Source organism: Apis mellifera, linkage group LG12 (genome assembly GCF_003254395.2).
Source record: "Apis mellifera strain DH4 linkage group LG12, Amel_HAv3.1, whole genome shotgun sequence".
Taxonomy (NCBI): Eukaryota; Metazoa; Arthropoda; class Insecta; order Hymenoptera; family Apidae; genus Apis; species Apis mellifera.
Window position 1 is genome coordinate 5403391 of NC_037649.1, and position 14140 is coordinate 5417530.

The window sequence follows — 14140 nt, forward strand, 5'->3', positions numbered from 1 at the left end:
GGAGAAATTTGATTGATGAAAAAATTACGCCGGTTTCAAAGTGTAGAAAACAGAGTCTCATCATCGACGTTTCCATTTCCTCGATCGTACTGATTCGAGGTAACAGTACTTACAATCCTCCACCATTAAATCCCCGATACTCTCTCTCTACAAAGATGTCCCCTCGAGCCGGTTTCCGCCGACAGTCATGAATTTCTCGGTCCGCTAGCGGGAATCGGCAACGGTTTCCCATCGACCGTGTCGCGGCTAAACCGAATGGAAAATGGAATCGAATCGAGCCGTTGCGGAGCGGATATAAAGTAAGAAACTTGTATTGCATGTTTACAGGCGACGATCACTGTGCTGCCTTCAACGATCGAAATTCAATAATGCGCTCTGCGTGTGGATCTAAATCAAGTTCGAGCGAAAGAAATTTTTCCAATATTTATTACGCATACTTACACGTATATTTAATAATAGATATAATTACGAACCTATCTATGTGTATTCACGTAGAAAGACAGATATTAATTTCTAATAGTGGATCATCTCTCAAATTTACTTCTTTTTCTCGAGATACACAAGAATGGAAATCACTGTCTGTCGATGTTCTCTTCCCCTTCTTATCAGCGTGGAACGAGCGCGAGAAGCGCAGATTCGTGGCGCGTTACAAGAAGAATCCGGGCCTGGATAAATTGCTCGACTTCCGGCTCGGGTGTAGTCGAGAAGAAGGGAGTCGAGGTAGGCAGAGGAGAACGAGGTCGAAAGGGAGGAAGAGGGAGGACGAGGGCAATTGAGACTGGCGACCGCTAATAGGGAGATTAATTCGCTGTCTTCTCGCCTCCCCTCTCTCTTCCTCTCTTTTTTTCCCTCCTTCCTTCCTATTTGTCGTTCGATGCAACGAAAAAATCCCTCTTCCTCTCGTTTCCCACGGAATACGGCCAGGTTGTGCGAGAGAGAGAAACCGATTTATCGGCCATTAAGAATCGAAGAGGTTTCGCGTTTAAATTGGAGAGGTTAACTCGACAATCTTGCGGGCATTCATCCCCCTGTTCGCGAAATAAGAAAGAAGAAGCTGGGTCTGGACGAGGGAGGGGGATCTCCGTTTCATCGATCTTTGCCCTTTTCGAGCCCTGCCCCTCTCTCTTTCGCTGTTTAATGCGAAAACGAGTGTTGCATAGATATATTTCTTGCGTTGAGACGATAATTAAACGTTATATTACCGTGGCATCATCGATCCTATGTTAATTTCGAAATACCTGTGGATTTAATTCGAGAAAGGTCAGATCGAATCTCGATAAGATCTCGATAATTGTTCTTCTATTGTTTTGAAGAAGAAAAAGTTTCTTTTCCTCTGTAATTATGGAAATGATGTGTAGTCGAGCTTTTTTTTTTTCACACGTACGTGAAAGAATGTTTATTAATTTTCAAGGATTCGAAAATGTGGATTAAAGTTTGTAACGGAGAAAGCGAGATGGAAATATATCTTGCCCCCAAGTTAAATAAATAAGCATCCATCAACTTTTCGTTTGTTCTGCCCATCAAAGGTGTTCTAAGAATATATTAACATTCTAAATGCTTCTATGAGTCATTGTACGTATCTTCTCTATATTCTTCATTCTAACCAGCTCGTTTTGCACAATTATCCGATAGTTATTTAACAACAAATTCATATTTTTATCCAATCTCGCTTCAATTTTATTCGTAAAAATGTTATTTATTATCGATAAATATCACTATGTTAAAGAATGTGAAACGAATGATTCGATACAATTTTGTTACATTTTTAAATACCGAATCTCGAATCTCGAAATTACGTGTTCAAAGTGGGGAGATATCATCAGAATCGAGAAATAATTTCCGCGAGGGGTTGTAACTCGTCGCGGGAAATCCTTGGAATAGGATTCTCCTCGGAGGGAATAGGGGGAAGGGCTCGATTTCACCTTCGAGACGATTTGTATCTCGCCGATTTCCACCTCCTTCGGCGTTCGATAACGGCGTCCTCCACCCACCTTTTCACCGAGAATCGAATCGCTTTAATCGCCGCCCCCATCTCCGCTCGGCCATCGACTCTCTTAAATTCGTTTAAACTTCATCCTTGAATATCATTCGCCAATGAACGCTCCTCTTGTAACTTGTAATTGGCCGCAATTGGTTTACGAAATTTTAAAAGCTCTCGATTGCGATGAATCTGACATCCAAGCATTTTACTTTCTGTAAAACGAGTCACGATTGATTATATCGTATTAATCATGGAACGAGTGGACAGGTAAATATCTGGGTAAATAACCAGTTGTTCAAACTCTGGTTTCTTTTAAACGCCACGAAAATCCACGGGAAATAATTCAAAAATTTCTCGTCCCCCTGAAACGAAGTTTAACCTACCGGGAGGGTAGGGTATCTGGAGTTAAAAACTTTCCTTGGCACCGGTAAAAATCACTGTGTCGACGAGAAGTTGTTTTTATCCAACCGTTCTCTCTCTCTCTCTCTCTCTCTTCTCCTCCCAGGAGGAGTCTTCCTCGAGTTTGCTCCAGTTTCCAGGCTTTCCACCACCCTGCTGGCTCGCAGCGCCCCGTGTTTGTCGACCGTCAGTCGTTTCCTTCTCGTTTGCTTTCGACCACGTCCTCAGACTCGAACCCTCACCCCTCCTCTCCCTCCCATTATATTCTTTCCTCCGTGTAAATTCACCTCCAAACCGGTTGTTAACTCCATCGCTTATCCCGGCAAACGTTTCGTCCTACGATGCCTTTCGACGTCAAAGAAGGAAGAAGGAACGATGAGATAGAGTTTTAGACGAACAATTTTTTCCAAAGGAAAAAAAGAAATATTCAATTTCTCTGTTCATTTACAATTATTAACAAGAGATAGAATGTTTGCAGTTTTAATAATTTCTCAGAACACGGAATACAATTTTCGAAGCGATAAATATTCATTGCATTCGCTTCTTCCGTCTGAAAGAAAAAAAAAAAAAGAAGAAAATATAAATTATTCCTTAGTCTCGAAATTTCGAAAACGCGTTAACTTTGATGAAATAAAAACACCAAACTCCACGTAAATTGCTCCCTACGTCGAGTATTCGAATCGAGTGGAGGATATTAAAATGTACAAAATACGGTGGTAAACAGTTGATGGAAACAACTCCTCTCTCCTGTCTCCCCTCCCCATAGGATTTTACACCCGTGCTTGCTCGATCGTTTCCACTCTCCATTCCATCCATTTCTGGCCGCGGTGAAAGTTCGAGGGGGTCGTTCCACGCGGATGGAAATCTCGCCCGTTGAAATACGCGTAATATCCGGCACAGGTGGCGGAGTGAGTGGGTATTAACACGGCGGGAGACTCCAGAAAGAGAGACAGAGAGGGGGGACGAAATGGATTCGCGGAATCTAGGAGGAGAATCTCGTGGCGCCTCGTTTAGGAACGAGTTATTCGAGAGGCGAGACCGCAAGGGGTACGAGAGATATCGCGCTACCGTAAGACGCTCGTTTTCCCTCATTATCATACAACTGCATTCCGGTTATTGTCCTACCGTAATTACGGTCAGTTACAGAGCGGCTGGCACACGCGTAAATAATTGCGCAATTACCAGCTTTTCGACAGTTTCTTCTCCTCTCGGTTTTCGTTCCACTTTTTGACAAATCCTTGAGATTTTCAGCGAACCGTATTTAAAGACTATATAAGATACTATAAATATAGAGTATAGTGTATTAATTATTATTTTCCATTCATATTTTTCCCAAAGCAGTAGAATAACATCGATCTCTCCAATAGGTTTTCATTTCACTTTTTGACAAATCCTTGAGATTTTCAGCGAACTATACTTAAAGATTCTATAAAATACTATAAATATAAAGTATAGTATACTAATTATTATTTTCCATTCATATTTTTCCCAAAGCAGTAGAATAACATCGATCTCTCCAATAGATCTCTCGGTTTTCATTCCACTTTTTGACAAATCCTTGAGATTTTCAGCGAATCGTATTTAAAGACTATATAAGACTATATATTATAAATATAGAATATAGTGTACTAATTATTATTTTTAATTCATGTTTTTCCCAAAGCAGTAGAATACATCCATCTCTCCAATAGATCTCTCGGTTTTCATTCCATTTTTTGACAAATCCTTGAGATTTTCAATGTACTTAAAGACTATGTAAAATACTATAAATATAGAGTATAGTATATTAATTATTATTTTCCATTTATATTTTTCCCAAAGCAGTAGAATAACATCGATCTCTCCAATAGATCTCTCGGTTTTCATTCCACTTTTTGACAAATCCTTGAGATTTTCAACGTACTTAAAGACTATATAAGATACTATAAATATAGTGTACTAATTATTATTTTCCATTTATATTTTTCCCAAAGCAGTAGAATCGATCTCTCCAATAGATCTCTTTGATTAAACCTTCGAATTTGCTTTTTTAATTTCGTTCTCTCTCCATATACAATATTCCTTTTGATAGAAGATAATTTGGATCGAAAGCAAGTATCTTGTTGATATCATTTACCAAAAAAAGTGAGACGATGCTTTTGGTATCGATAATGTTGGCCTCGATTCATCGCCCCGTTTCCGGTTGCGTCACGGATGAGTATCGCGGAGGAAGACGGGAGCCCGGTGTCCCGTGGCAGAGAGCGCGATAAAGAGCGGTTTGGGTACGAGGCCTTAATTAACGTTCCCGACAGGTAGGTACCTAACTGTAGATTTAAAGGCGGACCCGTTCATCCCTGGGTAATGAACTCTGCTTGCGCTTGGAGAGGAGCCGTGAGAAGAGGAGAGGAAGGAGAGGAACTGGAGGGGAAAGGAAGGATATAAAAGGGGATACTTAAATCTGATGTAAATGATAATTGAAGAAATGTATTGTTAATAATTTTAAGTGGAATTGGTTCACGTTTGGATCGTAGAGAAAGTGAAATAAGAGGAGAGGAGAAGGGACAAAGATGAGGGTGGAGGAGGTTGCCGGAAGCGGATAGGGTTAACGGCATTAAGTCGTCGCTCGTCGCGTGACCCGCTTAATGACCCGGCCATACGTCGAACGGCTCATTTCTATGTGCCTATGTTCACGCTGATTCTTGGGTCGTGCTCCTCCGTTTTATTGGGACAAGGTCAAGGCCATCTCGTATACATACTCTTCCGCTCGAACGTGTTCAATCTCTCTGTTCTCGTCCTTCACGAGCAATTTCCTTTCCTCGACTTCGTATTCAAAGGAACGAATTTTTATGGAAATTCCCTTGTATTAGATAAAAAATATCCATTCACGTTTACGCTGGAATGTTCTTAAAATTTTAAAAGCTACGAAGGGACGATTCTTTTTATATAAGTCAAAATTATCCGAGCTTTTCTTTTAATAACATTGAAGATATTTCTTGGAATTTTATTACATTGAATATTATGTCGAATCGTTCTGTATAGATTTTTCGAAATATTTGAATTATAATGAAAGCAATGAAAGGAGAAGAAGAGGAAGAGTGCGTTCGATTCCGAATTGTGCAATTGTTACAGCGAATTAACGATTAACCCGTTCCGAGAAAGGGTGAAAAAAAAAAAGAAGAGATCAAGCGAACGACATGAAAAGTGTTTCAACACTGTTGATACGTTGGTCACGTTATTTTCGAGGCGGGGTGATCAGGGGTCGCGTGATCGCCGATAAATAAAAACATGGTCGACGACCATGCTCCGTGAAACGGTTATTTCACGGATTAGGGGGCACGATGCGAGTCCCCCATTATCCGAGAGGGACCTTTAATTTAGATAAACGATCTCCCCGGCCTCGCCACTGTCCCGAAACTTTGAAAACTTGTCCGTTTCCAAACTCCTCTGTTCGTCAAACTTTTTTTTTTTTTTCGCCCGCCCGAATCGAACCTGTAACGAAGCGAGAGCAATTATCAGTTCGTGGAATCTGGCTGCGTGAACTTGTTCCCAAGTAAGGGAGGATTTCACGAGACTCGACGATATTGATCAATATTCAGTTTCAACGTACGAATTTTCATTCATTTGTCCAACAATGGATAATTTCTTTTACGGATTTACTTAATTTTTAATAATAAAAGAATTTCGATTTCAACTTGGATCTTTTTGCAACAATTTTCTAGATTCCAAAGATCTTGAAAATCTCTACTTCGAAGATTTCAAAATTTAAAAGTTACGAAGTTGAACGATTTCTTCAAACTTCTTCAAACCGCATTGCATATCAATATCAAGGAAAGGAGCTCCAATTTTTTTTAGAATCCAACCGTTCTAAAGTCAAATCTCTTCCTTTTCGATAAATTTCTTAGAATCCATATAACTCGAATATAAAACCCTCGTTCATAAAAATCTTCAATCGATCCAAGCGTTGTTTACACGCGATTCCCCGCATTATAATCGATGTACAATAATAATAATAATAATAATTTTCTCCCATCACTGACGCATTTTCGTCGAATAATAAATAGGCAGCTATTTATCATTTTATCGATTCTTCTTCCACCATTAATCGCTTTGTTCGATAACAACGCGGAGAGGCGAGGAAGTTTTCGCTTCGAAATCGCCAACTGTGCACGCGCGCGCGTGTACGTGTGTAGGTTGAGATCGTGCAGGAAGCTTGTCGCGCCTGGCGAGGTCAGGGACGATTCTCGGCCGCGATAACTCTCTGACGAACGAACACAAGAGGCAAGGAGTTGGATTCGTGTCGGCGACACGGCGGACAAGATTGTTCCACGATCTTGCGCGACGTAACACCAACAATTTTGGGGAAGTAAAAGCAGCCGGTTGCACGCTGGAGAGTTGGAAACGCTTCCTTCTTGGACCGTTGTGTTATTCCGTGCATTCCTCCCGGAATTGAGAACAGGGAGGAACGAAAACGATATTAAAGACAATTTTCCGAATGTTTTCCAAGTGGAGAATTTTCTCGTGTTTTTTTCTTTTCTTCTCTCTCGTTTAGGAGTTTTAGATTAGAATTAGAATCAAATGGATTTTATACGCGGAATTATTTATCAGATCTCTCTTCTCTTCTTTTCTTCTCTTAGCAGAGGAAAAATACGAGCGTCCCTCGTTCGGAAGGGAAAAAAAAAAATTGGACGTTTAAAAACGCTTGCCGTACGAAAACATCGAGCAGAAATTGTGAAACGGGCGAAGAGAAATGTCCCGTTTCGTGGAAAGTATTTCCACGGGGCGCGGGGAGTGGAATAGGAACGGGGTGATTGCGTTTCTCCCCGTCTATTTCGTGGACGGGCGAATAAATCCATAGTTGGTCGGTTGAAATTCTCGAATGAAACAAGGTCAAGCTCGAGGGTGTAATTATTACAACAAGATGAAGAAGAAATTTTCCAATCCATCTCTTTAACTGTTGTACGCATCCTACGAAATGAACTTCAAAACCTTTATGAAGAAAGAAAAAATTGTATGAAACGAATAAAAATAATCTTTTTATTTTTCTAGATCGTTCATTTGACGTTTCGTCGAATCGTGCAATCTCTTTCTTTCCTCTCTACAACCTCACCTTCAATCTGCCTCTTACTTTTTTTTTTCTCATCGTTCCACACTCAAACCGTTCTCATCTCGTCACCACGCTCCTTCCTTCCTTCCTTCCTTCCTTCCTTCCTTCCTGCTCTCGTTCCAGTCTTTCTTATCCCTTCAGCCACTTTGTTCGAGTCTGTCGGATTATCGTGGTCACGGAAATATACCAGGGGTAGGAAAGCACCCTTCTTTCTTCCTTCCCTTCCCCCCTAGGGATCTCCATTTCGTCCCCTTCCGACGTGTACCATCCATTCTGATATCCGGCCGAAGGATATCCTATTAGAATGTAAACGCGACGAAACTTTTTAATTTTGTTTCAGCATTGTACAATGCAATGCGTATTCCGAGAGGGATGGCTTTTAATAAAAAGAGGATCAACGACAGGCCTGTTGTATAAGATATTTTAATTCACCACCGTGTTATCCACTCTTTAATTTCTACCTCGGATAAATTATTCTAAAATTAGTCGGCGAGTTAACGAGCGTCGACTTAAGTTTTATATATATATATAGTTTATACCCTTCCCTCTTTCTTTCAAGAAATATATAATCTTCCGCGCAGTTCGGATATTTTCAAAGATCTCGATATTAACGAGCGAAATATATCTCGTAATTCGAGACGATATTATTTGTGGAACGATTTAGTAATAATAACGTAAGATATGCAGTTGGAATAATTAAACACATCAGATTTATTAATATAATCCTTTCTCTGTTTGTTACAGGTAAGTGTTTCATCATTGAAGATTAATGGGACTGGCATCGGGCAAATTAATTTGTAAGTCAGTCACGAACGACATTGCTTTTTTTTTCTCTCTCTTCTTCATTCACTTAATCGTACCATCTCGAATATATACTCTTTATACAAATATAGATAGTATGAGATATACACGAATTATACGTGTAATTGTAGCCTCGTTGTTTGAAAGTTAACTCAAGTTTTAAGATCCATCTTGATTAATAGCACGTTTAAAATTTCTACGCATTCAATCATCCCGTTAAAAACTGGCGATATATTTTTTATTCACTTCGAAAATGGAAGGAAGGAAGATATACAGATATCATCAGTTTCGTTCTTTCGAAAATTCGAAAGAAACCGTTTAGCCGGAGGATAAATTGCTCGTAATTAGCGACCCTCTCGCGTTTCCAACGAGAACACGGAAACGAAATAATGGCGCGCGATCCCATTGACAAAGAGTGGAGGATGGGGGTGGTTGAGGCCGTGGATGGTGAAAGTCGAGCGAAAGCGAGTAAACGTTGCTCGAGGTCGTTACCAAAAGACCCCGTTAATCTTTCGAGGCGGGGGCGTAACACGTGCGTGCGAAATAATACGAATTCATGCGTTACGTGTACATTCTTCCATTCCTCTTGAAATACATTCCTATCGAATTCTTCTTTTTCAAAGATTAGACGAGGTTTTTCTGGATCCTTTGTGAAGATTAAAAAAAAAAAAATACCTGAAAAATCGTACGAATAAATATACCGATAATATTGATTTCGAAAAAAGATAGAGAAAGGAACGATTCTTTTCTTTTCTCCTGTTCGATTCGAGGGAACAAAACGATCGAGAAATGATGAAAAAAAAAAAAAGAAAAAAATGTCGCGATACGTGAGAGGAATGGTCGAAAATCAGACGTCATTCATCGGACGTTTCTCGTCGTCCACGTCCTTCGTACGGGGGATAAGGATCGTGAAACTGAAGGAGGAGCAAGCGAGCGAGAGCTAGCACGAGGTCTCGACCGCGGATGCACGAGAACCACCAGGACTGGCAGGATGACGACCGTTAAGGACGAGGACGTTGAACCTCGCGGCGTACGGTGCTCCCTCTTTCGTGCTTCGGCCGCGGTTCTCATTCTTTTCCGTCTGTTTTTCGGTCGTCTGGAAACGTTTTTTTCTCCAACGTTCCTTCCTTCCTTCCTTCCTTTCTTTGTTCGAAATTCGTTACTCGATGTATGAGTTTGAGAAGAGAGGAACAATATTGTAATTTTAAATTCTCAAGAATGAACGTTCCAAAAACTTTGTAAAATTATATTCAAGCAGAATATCTATCCAAGAATATCCAATTATATTTGATAAATTTATAACGTAACGTGTTGTAAGCTTTATTCTTTTAACTATTCGTTCAAACTTCGAAACGTAAATGCATCCACGAATTGAGAAGCTGATTTTATATAAGAATCGTTGACGATCGAACAATCTCGCGGGGCTGAACAAGTTAACAAGTATAGTCCCCCGCGTTAATTTCAACGTCGCGATATTCACAATCGCGCCCTAACCACGACCGTGCATTCTCGTGGAGAAGGGTGAGAGAGGGTACGAAAGGGAGATCGGTACGAAAGTTGGGCGGCGAGAGGAGGAAGGAAGGAAGGAAGGAAGGAAGGAAGGAAGGGTGCGAGAGAAGAGAAGCTCTGCCCTCGAGACACGTATCGTGTTCAAATACACGCGTCCCGGGCATTCACGCCCGTGTCTCTCGTTATTGTGTCGCGCGAACCCCTCCACGGCTACAGTCTGATGGGGTTTCAGGCGCCCCACGAACGATCCATTCCACTCCTCGCTATCCCGCTTCCTCGTCGAGGCTCATTTCTTCGCCTTTTTCTTCCCTCCGCGCGTACCCCCGCCGATCGATGCGCGACAGGTTTCTGTCACGTGCTCCTCCAACATTAATACCTTCCTTGTACGAACCACGTACCGTTGACCCTTTACACCTGTTTATTGCTCCCCTGCATGTCGAGGATATTTTCTTTCTTTCTTTTCTTTTTTTTTTTTTTTTGGTTCTTTCTTTCTTACACGATTTTCTCCTGCAATTTTGTTGTTGATAATAATAGATAGGGAAGATGGTTTATTATTTATTAGTCGATTTCAGATAATATATTTTGATAATTATTATTTGTTCTTGTTTAGAGTGTCTTCTTTATTCCAAGATGGAATATCGATAATATCAAAAGTTTTGTTAAAAAGAATCGCAAGAAAGAACCGAGAAACACGAGATGACCTTTTCATCAAGTTTTTTATAGCGCGGTTCTCGTGCTACAAATTGCAGCAATTTTTACGTGCATCACACGAATGTAAGAGTATACTTCATCCCATAATCGACGAAAATTTACACCTCTCATTGATAATTAGTTTAATCATTCCTCTCTTTATCCTTTCACAATCCTTTCCTCGCTTCCATCAATCGTAACACGATCAACTCTTTCGTTCTTATTTATCCGAATATAATATTATGCATCCCTCTTAAATACTTTAGTTTAAAACTAAACTTCATTCGGATGAAAATTGAAAAGTGAAACGATATTCCTTCACTACACGTTGAATATATAATTGAATCAAAATGAAAACGCGCAACGTCTACCGAGAAGGTGAAACCCTCGAAGAAGACACGTTGTCGTCGTGGCGCGAGCATTATGGCACGCCTTCAAGTAGTTTACAAGCGGCTTGAGACTCGACGGTGCAGGCCGTCTGGGTTGGCAGAAGCGAGATTAATTAGATGCCGATGACAAAGCGGCGAGGAGGAGGGGAGGACGGGTAGCGTAGCGTGTCTTCGCGCGCTCCTCCGCGAAGAGGAGGGGGGTGACATGGTTCCATGGGCCGATAAACTTTGAAATTTTGACGACGCTCCCAACAACAGGCCGTTGTGTGCCGCCTTCTTCCCGCTGACAATGGCTGCGCGATAAGGCTATTGATTCGGTCGCTCGACCCCCATCGTCCCCTCCTCCCCTTCCCTTCGACGGGGAAAATTGAACACTCGATTAAATCTTCCTCGCGTGGGCGTTCCCCAAATTCCCCAGGCGAGCATCGAATCGATGCCCCGAGCTCGCCAAATTTTCTCCTCCCCTCCTCCCCGCAATTTTCTAATTAGGATCCATGGGAACGGGATCACCTCGTGTCTCCTTTTTCCTTTTTCTTTCTCTTTGCTCTTCTTGTCGTTCGTCCTTGAATTATTATATCACATCGATTTTTGATAAATCATTTGGCATCTTTGTACAGTTCTTTGTATTTCTTAAGAGATGCAGTCTCGTGTATTAATGATAAATAGGAGTAAGAGAAATTTCGATTGGCTCGGAGGAATTTTTGAAATTTACAATTGCAATTTTCTAATCTTTTTCTTTTTTTCTTTTCGATTCGATCCCAGTGAAATTTTGAGCGAAACATCGGTTGATTTTTAATTAATTCAATATCGGCGGGCGTTCGGTCGCATAATTTTAGAATTTTCCACCACGGTTTTCCTATTTTCGATTTTAATTAAATCATGAAACACGATTGTCTTTTAATTGGCGCAAATTGATATTGCGCACCGGTATCGACATTTTCTAGTTTCGAGGTTTTTCCATTGATTTTGATTCGATTCCATAGAATTGCGTTCCACGGTGTTTCAAAGAAATATCACGGAACACGATTAATTTTAATTAACACAATAATACCTCGTACTCAGTCGGTTTTGAAAAAGATTTTTTTTTTTTTTTTTTTTTCCGAAGAATTTCTAGAGTATCCAATTTTTCCATCCGTTTTTTTTTTTTTATGATTGGATTTCCATGATCTGTTCAAAGAGACACACGTAATACGGTTATTTTTTAATTGATAACAATAACATTCACTTTCCGCCATATGGCTTTTTTTTTTTCTTTCGAAATCTTCGAAGAATTTCCAATCGCTTTCGATTCGATCACGTTCCCCAATAGTCGACACGGTTATTTTTAATCAACACGATATCACTCATCCACTTCTCAAACGAAATTTTCTAATAAGAAATTTCCCGACGAAAAATGACTTTTCCATCTTTTTTAATCTAAATTCATAATTTTTAATCTAATTTGTATTTCTCCCCTAACCTGACTCGTCCTCCATTAACGTTATAATCTATCAATTAGATTGGTCAAACAAATTTCTCTCTCTCTCTAAGAATGCGCAGTTTCCATAATGGGACTAACTATCTGGCCGATCGACTCTTCGGATATCAGGGAAACTTGATACAAGCGAAAACGATCTACTTGGCCGGATCGATGGTCGAGTATCAAACTGGCGACTGGATAGGGTTCCCTAATGGCGAAGAAAACCCTGCAATGCTTCCACGGCCGCGTAATTATCGATTGATAAAATTCGAAAAACGATCCATTAAGTTCTTCGCCCCTTGAACGCGAAAATTGAATCCTTGAATTGAAAAGAGGAAGGAAGTTGAGAGGTCTCGAACAGTTTCACTTTCACAGTTCTCTTCTTCCTTTCTTTCAAATTTCTTCTCAAGATCCTTCTCTTCGAAAATTTCAAAACGGCGCCGCGTACTTTTAAAGCGTACAGTCGTGAAACGGCTTTCTCCTTTCGACCGTGTGCGGAGGGGAAGAGTTAGAGGAAGAGAGAGAGAGGAGGAGGAGGAGGAGGACGAACTAACGAAATTACTCGGTCTGAAAGCGAGGAGAAACCGGTTTTCAATCGTCTACTCTCGCTAGGCGCACCGTGCTCCCACGTGAATCGGCGCGGATGATTGCGAATTAGCTTGCCTATCGGCCAGATATGCGAGAAATTTGTCAGCGACGGGGGGACGGATGCCTTCGAATCGATCGGCATCGGGCTTTGCCGAGCAACAATAACAGTCTGTTTTTCCGCGCATCGGCCGAATAAATTGAACTCGGCCGAGCCATTATTTAAACATGCCGGATGAATAAAACATGAAAGCCTCCTCGATATAGGATAGGCTTCTACGCGCTTTTAAATCCCCCTGTTTACACGATTTACGCGTATTTTTAATTGCATATATGTTTTTCCACGCCGAGCGTCGTGGAAAATTACGGATACTCGTTTAATACTCGTCCATCTCCCTGGAAAATTCGTGCGATTCCTGCGCGCAGGGGGTGGACGCGTTAATTGCATCGAAAGTTTCAATTTTTTTTTTCCTTTTTCCAAACAGAAATTGCCTCGATAATAATTCTTGCGCGAGAATCGTCTTCTAACCAAAGTTACGTAAGTTATATAAATTTTTAAAAAAAACCTCGAATATTAAACGATAACTATTTCACTTGTACCGTGTTAATTTTTCCAACAGGCTACATTCAAGTATATTACAAATAAATTGATAATTCAAGCGAATTACTCGAATTATCTTTCGAATAAATCTCGAAACACCTTTTCGAAAAACCGCATTTCGACGAGGAAAACAGTATAACCATTATCGTACGTGACTAATTTTCGAGAGGAAAAGAAAAAAAGAGAGGGAAAGAAAGAAAAAAAATCTCTTCTACCTTCGAGCCGGAAATCACGAGGCTCCCCGTTATAACGAGCGTTAATTCGTATGGAACAATGAAAGGCAATACGCGAATAACGAGTATTTATCGGAACAAAGGGGGCCTCTTTTAAACGGATCCCTAATGGATCCACGGTCTGTGTTCCATCGTGCTCGTGGAACTGCTCGTCGTGGAGACGAAAATCGGATCGAGATCAAAGCCCTCCTCCTCCTCCTCCTCCTCCTCCTCCTCCTCCTCCTCCTCCTCCTCCTCCTCCTCCTCCTCCTCCTCCTCCTCCTCCCCTCCACCGCACCGTTCACAACTGTTACGGAGCCATTGTGCCGTGGCCGTGCCGGCATTATAACCGTCTAATCGAATGCAGCAACCTTGGAAAGGCTTGAAAGAAGGCCTCGGTGGCGGGCCTCGAGGTATCTCGGTGGAATGGG

General features: G+C 41.1%; 1 protein-coding gene across 4 annotated transcripts in view; it reads left to right on the top strand.

Moving 5' to 3' along the window:
* Nucleotides 1-14140, top strand: part of LOC408374 (mucin-5AC) — a 275329-nt gene that overhangs the window by 129442 nt on the left and 131747 nt on the right. The window contains exon 2 of one of the 4 annotated variants that reach the window (XM_006562228.3): nucleotides 8208-8260. The exons of the other annotated variants lie outside the window; for them this stretch is intronic. The gene's annotated coding sequence lies outside the window, so the exon portion shown is untranslated. The remainder of the gene's footprint in view (nucleotides 1-8207; nucleotides 8261-14140) is intronic. 4 annotated transcript variants of the gene reach the window in all.